Raw genomic sequence first — 8,288 nt, 5'->3', positions numbered from 1 at the left:
AAGAGTGGATATATTGAAGTTGAAATAGTTGATAACATAGTTTTGTAAAATGGCACACGGAGATGGATTTTACTCCACAAGTTCAGATGTGCAAATGATGTAACTGTTTTCTATTATTCTACTAGGAGGCGGGATAAAAAAAAAATCAACTCTTCCTTTCCCAATGTGTAAGTATATGTGTAAGTAATTCACTTTGCTCTACATCTGAACTAAAGAGAACTTTGTAAATCAATGCTACTCCAAGAAAAATTTTTAAAAGGCACACTCTCTCTTTCGTCTTTCCTCTTGCTTGCCTGTACTTTGCAGTTTTGAGGGCATTTTGGTCAAAATGTGATAGATTCGAACATACCATCATCAATGAGAGGGTGCTAAATAAGCCATCTAAAGCACTGTCCCCAAGCCCCACCATTTTTGCTCCCTCTCCTCACAGATGGGAATGACTATAGAGGGATTTACACTGCTGTGCCTTTGGGCTTCATAATCAGCGTTCAAGTGTACCTTCTCAATTTAGGATTTGTCAAGTATTATCAAAACTCACCAACCCTGACAGAATATGGCTTATATTCACAGCTAAAGTTTATTTTAATTCAGAGTATAAATAGAAAATAAACAGAAAAAGAGCCAAGATTTTCTTTCTTCCTTTTTTATTAGAAGCTTAGAGGTCTGATACCAATCAGTGTTTGATAAACAGAGATGGCAGTGAGAAAACAATCAAATAATGAATATAAAATCCATCATCAATGCACAGCCATATTAAGTTACACACTTCATTGTCCTGGCCTAAGACTTGTACAGACTCCAGGTAAACTTTGGGCTTGTAAATGAGAGAGACTGTTGACAAGTAATAGGAGACAATTAGGAAAGGCTTTTTTCCTTGTCTAACTTCTCTATTAGTGAGTTAGAAACACTGTCAGTTGCATAACCCATATCCATTCCTGAAGATTCCTTACTAATGTTATCCTGATTTTATTTATTATAGCAATCAGCTCCAATATCCCATATAGGTAGGCATACCATTAAAGTTTCAAAGAGATGAACTGGAGCTTCCTGTGAAATCTTTTTCTTTGCTAATAAAGAGATTCTAGCATATCTGGCCGGAGAAGGCAATGGCAACCCACTCCAGTACTCTTGCCTGGAAAATCCCATGGACGGAGGAGCCTGGTAGGCTGCAGTCCATGGGGTCGCTAAGAGTCGGAGACAACTGAGCAACTTCACTTTCACTTTTCACTTTTATGCATTGGAGAAGGACATGGCAACCCACTCCAGTGTTCCTGCCTGGAGAATCCCAGGGCCGGGGGAGCCTGGTGGGCTGCTGTCTATGGGGTCACACAGAGTCGGACATGACTGAAGCGACATAGCAGCAGCAGCAGCAGCATATCTGGCACCTACCTTCCCTTTTAAACTTACTTTGAACATGAACATGATGTCAGAGGTTGAGATAATGACACAAACAAGCATGACTGTGACGCCAAGTAGGCATGGCAGAAATAACACGCTTGGGTGCCAGATGACATCCCTGAATGTCTCAACCTGATAGCTGTAAATGTCTCTCTCTTATTATTTTGAGAAAAATGAACAAACATCCGTTTTCTAAAGCTGTAATTTTTTCTTTTATTAGAAGGTTAAAACAAGCTAGGTGAAAAATACGGTGCAAATCCTGACAATGGCATTGAAGTCGAAATAGTTGATAATACAATTCTTTAAAATGGCATGTGGATATGGATTTTAGCCCACAAGTTCAGATGTGCAAATGATGGAACTATCTTTTATTATTCTACTAGGTGTCAGGATAAAAAAAACAAGTCTTCCTTTCCCAATTTTTCTCTTTCCTTAACAACAGGCATGGAGTCCTGTGCTGTGTTTGGTGTCAAGGAGTAAGGGAAACTGTCTGTCTTAGTCACGGGTTCACAGGGGTTGAATGGAGATGTCCTTGTGCTTATCAGCATGGCCTCTTCAAGTCCACAGGGGTTTTGCTGCTTTATCAGCAGAGCATCTGTGTTTTTGTGAGCGTGCCTAATTTCTACTTGCCCACATCTACACCATCCTTACACACAGTTTTTAGAATCTTGACATCTCCCAGGCAATGTTCCTAAGAAGACTGTGTGATGTTAGTTCTCCTTTGCTACTCGAAACGCTCAGGTTTCTATCTGCCTCCCTCCCTCCTTTCTTCTTTCCCTCCTTCTCTCTCAAGGCCCCGGGGAAGAGGTGTCCAGTTGGTAGAAACCCTTCTCTTTTCCTAAATCATCAAGGGACATCTGTATTTCTAGGAATATTTTCCTATTTTCATTCCCTATTCCCTGTCCACCATCCATAAGCATAATACTTTGTTACTTTCCCCAAGGAACTAGGCTTTAAAAACAGACACTGGTGATAAGTGAAGTCTGAACAAGGGGCGGGCTGCTAAAGAGGACAGAGGATGAAGAAAAGGTCGCACCAGGATGGTCAACAGAAAAGAAACTGTTGTCCTGGCGCCCCTGACCTAACAACTGAGAATGCTGGAAGGATTCTCAACACAGCTTCTCAACAGCGATCGTGACATCACTCCCGCGTCTTCTGGAATTCACTCTTCACGGAAGAAGAAAGAGGACATCGCCTGCTCACCATCTTTCAATAAGCCATCCGAGCCGGACAGGCAGCAACGGGCGGTGCGGTTCTAGCCTTTCTGGCTACCTGCGTGTTTTTAGATGACCCGAAATGAAGTACTTCTTAAAACTGATCCGCGTTTTTCTTAATTATCTGGTCTGGATGTTGAGCTTAAGCCTGACCCACAGCAGATCCTGGCGTGTATGGGAGTTTGACAGCGACGTCATTTCCGTCGTGTTCATTGGACTCTGGGAAGCCTTCTACCGGCAAAAATTTAACGTATCTGGCACAATGGTTGAGTTACCGATGTACAGCGTGATCAACTCCAGCTGGGTCGTTTCTGATGAAATCTCATATGGGCAGGGCCTGATGCTGCTGGCGAATTTTATGATGTCGGTGGCCCTGATTTTTAGCTCGGTGGCCCTTTTCGTCAGCAGGATCAAGGCCCCGTACCCTGATTTCCTCCGATTGTGCTACAAGGCGTCTGCCCTGATGCTCTTCCTCAGCGGTGCTTGTACCGTAATTGCAGTGAGCTGGAATTTCACCGTGGACTTTTATGGCCAAACCACCCTTGACTTTCCAATTACCTTTCCTGTTGAAAGAGAAATGGTAACAAAGAAACGTCTCTCCTATGTGCTCCCCCTAGGAATCGCAACTTCCATCCTCTTGCTAGTAAGCGCCGTCCTGTTCTCCTGTGAAACGTGTTCAGTAATACCACCGAATCAGGTGAATCCACTGATTACGTCCAGATGTTGAAGAGGAAAGGTCTGAACAGTGAGTTTTGCAATGGCCGGCAGTCATTTTCTTGAAGACATTTCCATACATACATCCCATTGTCATAATCTTCTATTCTTTTAAAATAAAACATACTTGTTTCAAAGAGAGCAAAGACAAAAGACTGGGTGCTCTTTCGGTTTCCATCCTTGCATGATGCCTCCTGTAAGGCAATGAAGCCTCTATCCAGCCTGGATCAAGCACACTGCTTAAGTAGAAGACAGTAGAATAGGAAGCTAGAGAGAGGAACTGAAATCAACATTGAAAAGGTTACTATATGGAGATGTGGGTGGGGGTGGGGATGGGGGTGGAGTGGGTTGCACCTCCTAATGATGCCAAGGCATTTTATGAATTGGGCCAGACAAATTCTCCTTAAGCCATTCCTTGGGGACACCAGGTAGTTTTATAGCCAAGTTTGTCTGTCAGGGCAGCTCTTCAGGGCATGGAGTAGCAACACTCCCAACTTCTGCCTCCAGTATCACATGGTCCGCTTCCCTCTGTGTGTGCGCATCTCATCTGGATCTCTGTCTCCAAATCTCTCCCTGCTTATAAAAACACCAGTCAAGGGATTTGGGGCCCACCCGAACCCAGAATGACCTCAATTTTAAACTTGACTACATCTATAAAACCCCTATTTCCAAATAAGGTTTATGGGTATAGGGTTAGAACTTCAGCATATATTCTTCAAGAATACAGTTCAACCCACATGAATCAACATGCTTCTTCTTTTTAAAAACATGTTGCATTATGGCTTCTATTATTTGCAGCTGAAGGCATGCTGGTCAATATCCCCTTCTTTCACCTCCCCACAGATTTGGGATACTCATATTTTCTTACAAAATTTGGCTTACCTCATCATTGCTCTTAGTTCATTATGCTCTGGCTGCGTATGAATTGTTTTTTCATTATTCCTTGTAAGCAATTAGCAGACTCTCTTTGCCTATCACAATTCTGTTGGCAACATTTAGCGAGGAACCTGATACATATTTTTTGTTTTATAAATATTTGTTGAGTGAATAAGTTAAATAGAATTTGAGAAATACATGAAAGTATGAAGAACTTTTAATCATCCAAAATACCACTACCCATGTGAAAATACTATAAAAAAATTTATGTAAATCCTTCCAGCAGGTTTATGCAGAAGTTTTTTAAAACTCTGTAATCATCATGAGTGAGTCAAAGTTGCTCAGTCATATCCGACTCTTTGTGACACATGGATCGTACCCCCCCAGGCCCCTCTGTCCATGGAATTTTCCACGTAAGAATACTGGAGTGGTTTGCCATTCTCTTCTCCAGAGGATCTTCCCAACGCAGGTCTCCTGCATTGCAAGCAGATTATTTACCATCTTAGCCACCAGGGATACTGATTTATAATTGTGAGTCATACCTTTTTCATTTTATAGAAAACAAACATTTTTCTATGTTATTTCAGTGTTCACAAACTTTTTAAGTAGTTGTGTACATTTCCTTCAATGATTGTGTAAGAATGTACTTAGCATTCTCTGAAGGTAGGAGATTTAGTATGTTTTTGTTAAGATTTTCTTGAATTTATTATTTTTCCACATAACTTTTTTTTTCTATGATCAAGTAATATTTACTTAACATCAATAGAAAACTGGCTTAGTAAAATTTTAAGGACCCTGAAAAATGCAGGAATTCAGGTCTCTTTTATGGACTGGAAAAATCAAGAAGTTTTCCATGAAGCTGGAGGAAAACACATCAGATTAGGAAGCAAGCAGACCGTGGACATTCAAGAGGGTGCAGCAGGAAGAAGAGGCAGTGAGCCCCGGCATCCCAACCACGGGGTCATTTCTCTCTGTGAAATGCGACTCGTTCTCAAGCCACAGTGTCACAGCCTGGTGGCACTCCAGGTCTTATCTGCCTCCCAAGAAATTAAGAAGAGACAAACTCAAGTATAAGACATTAGAGTAGAACATACTACAATTTTCTCTTCTTGGCACCCCATCGTTGAATGCATTTACCATGACGTACTTGTTTAGCTTGTTTCAGGGACATAATCAGGAGTCACATACAAGTAAACCAAATAATGCCACACTTGATAAAAGACTTTTGATGTAAAGAATTTATACCCTGAAAAGAAATAGAAAAAATTTAGAAAGAATATAGAAAATAATTGATAGACTGAAACTTACATTCTCAGTATAAATTTAAAGTATTAAGTAGGTTGAAATCAAAGCAGTGGTGTTTGGGCTTTTTCTTAATGAACAGTAGAAGGCAGGATGGAGAAGGAAATAGCACCCACTCCAGTCCTCTTGCCTGGAGAATCCCAGGGACACAGGAGCCTGCTGGGCTGCTGTTTATGGGGTCGCGCAGAGTCAGACACGACTCAGCGACTTCGCTTTCACTTTTCACCTTCATGCATTGGAGAAGGAAATGGCAACCCACTCCAATGTCCTTGCCTGGAGAATCCCAGGGACAGAGGAGCCTGCTGGGCTGTTGTTTATGGGGTCGCACAGAGTCGGACACGACTGAAGTGACTTAGCTGCAGCAGCAGAAGACAGGAATAAAGCCTCACTTGATATTACCGTTTATTTCTAAACATTTTGTACCTTTGTCCTTTCAACTAAACTCCGCATTTCATCTGTAACCATGTCATGATGGTGAAAGAGAGCTCTATAGGAATAAATTCAGTATCAAAATTGACAAGTGGGTCGAGTCCCGGCTCTGCCTCTTCCCTGCTTTGTGATTTAGAACAAAGCATATTGTAGTTTTGTTTTTTGTTTTTTTTCCTGGAATTTGGCTCCCACATTCACAGATTGTAATGATCAGACATAATAATTCTTTAGATGCACAGCCCTCTAAAAATCTTTGATCCCAAGCAATGCATGATGTAAAGCTACAAAGCTAAGTTACATTTGTTGAATATTGATTCTGTCTTGGCAGTAAGGTAATAAACCATAGTCCCAAAGAGTTAATTTTGAAGAGTAAACTTCCATTCAATTCACTGAAGTAGCCCCGGTTCTTGGCAGTCAGATAAATGAAAGCTGAAATTGTTTACAAGAAAAAAAATCCAGCATCCTTGAAAGTTCTCCATGGTTTATTCTCAAGAAAAAATGGTATTTCTCAAATCCACGTATTTCTTCCATAAAGAAAACAATTTGGATCCAACTGTATATGATCACAGTGCATCTGTCAGAGGTAAAAATGTTAAGGGAGACTTTCTAAATATGTCTTACAAATATTTTAGAAATTAAAAGGCTGGCACTATGGCAATGGAGAAATAAAGAAAAGCAATGATATTTGGATTATTCAAGAAATTCTTGCATTCATTCGTATATAATCTGCATGGTTTTTCTCTACTGAAATGAGGTATTTTAACATGAACTACCTCCAGATTCTTCCTCTAGGACTTTAGGAAAATGGACTCCAGGATCATTGCTGTTCTAAAGAGGATACTCAGGGTGGTGCCTGTTCTTCTAAGAGCCTGCACTGGCAGATGGCTTGCAGTGTGTGTGTGTGGCCTCATATTTTCAGTTCTCTCTCTTTTTTTTCCAATGCTGAAATGTAGAAAGCACTGTGTCATAAATGATCCTCACATAACTGAGAGATTGATGCTTCTAACAATTTACAGATATTTAAGTTCAAACAACCGGACCCTGGGTATATCAAATAGCATCCAGCCACTAGAAGTGTTGGTAATTATTTCAGGTAGCTGGTTTTGATTACAGCATAATGAGATGATGCTAATACCTGTTCTATAGCTCATCAGGTTGTCCTCTATAATTTTATTAAAAGTTAATAGTTAGTGGGAAAACCACTGAAGTGTCAACAGTCCCCTGTCCTTTATTACTTTTCAGCCTTGCGTCAAACTCTAGTAACTGACAAGTCCAAATTCTGGCCACTCCTATTCCTCTGCAAAGCTTTATTTACCAGTGAGATGACTAGGACCACGGCCAGCCTTTGGAGGAAATATTAGTACCTGAGTTCTAATTGCAAAACCAATAGTTCCAAGTAGTAAGGATGTTAGTAAATTCTTTCACACTTCTGAACCTCAGTCTCCTCTTCAGTAAAATGGGGATACTGACCATCTTAACCTTGCATGGTTTCTGTAAGGCAAATGAAACAGTGCATGTGGAATGATCTAGCCCCATGTCTTAATAAAGTTAATTGGAATGAAATGGGGCAGATTTAAATAATGGGACCTGGAACAATAGCTAAACATCAGCTTCTAGAGAATAGCCAGCGAACCAAAAAGACTAACCATTAAAGACAATGGAACCATTGTTAACTCTTCTCCTTCAGTAGCAGTCAGATTTCTCTCTCATTTATTCTGAAGTTTGCTTCTGCATAAGGCCAACTTGCTGTAGAATAGCCTGTCTTAAATAGATAAATATGAAAAAAGCAAAAAACATTCACTGTAAAGCAAAACCCCACTTGATTTTATATTCCCCTCCAGCTACTACTGACTTTCTCATTTCCTCTTTATAGCAAAAGTCCTCATAGAATTACAAATATTTGCTTCTTCATTTCCCCATCTTTTACCTTTAATTAATATTTTACCCCAAGCAATCCAATAAAACAAAGCAGAGGACTTCAAGACAGGGAGGACATTACCAGGATTGGAGTAAAAATCTTCAGACTTTTGCCAGCAAGATATACTGGCAAAATGGCCAGAATCCAATTTATTTGCTGTTAGTAAAAATGGACAAATAGCCTGAGCCATTTACCTTATATTTACTTTAAATACTCTGTGGCATAAGATATACAAGATATACATATATATACAAGATATATATATATGATATACATATATATGATATATATGATATACATATGAGATACAAGATATACATATATATATATGAACTAAACTCTGCTTAATAATAATTTTTTTTAAATTGTACATTTGTAATATATTCAGGGTTGAACATATGACTTATGTAGAATGATTTAAGTTAATAATTCCCAAA

The 8,288-nt window shown here is 39.8% G+C and overlaps 1 pseudogene across 1 annotated transcript; it reads left to right on the top strand.

Moving 5' to 3' along the window:
• Window positions 1-1,420: 1,420 nt before the first annotated feature.
• LOC145513866 (uncharacterized) lies at window positions 1,421-3,479 on the top strand (annotated as a pseudogene). The gene is made up of 2 exons (XR_014059721.1): window positions 1,421-1,472; window positions 2,528-3,479. The product of XR_014059721.1 is annotated as an uncharacterized LOC145513866 (transcript).
• The last annotated feature ends 4,809 nt before the right edge of the window (window positions 3,480-8,288 follow it).

This window comes from Giraffa tippelskirchi, chromosome 7 (genome assembly GCF_054371585.1).
Source record: "Giraffa tippelskirchi isolate mGirTip1 chromosome 7, T2T-mGirTip1v1.2.pri, whole genome shotgun sequence".
Lineage (NCBI taxonomy): Eukaryota > Metazoa > Chordata > Mammalia > Artiodactyla > Giraffidae > Giraffa > Giraffa tippelskirchi.
Note: the sequence above shows the minus strand (reverse complement) of the source record. Positions and strands in the feature narration are given on the sequence as shown.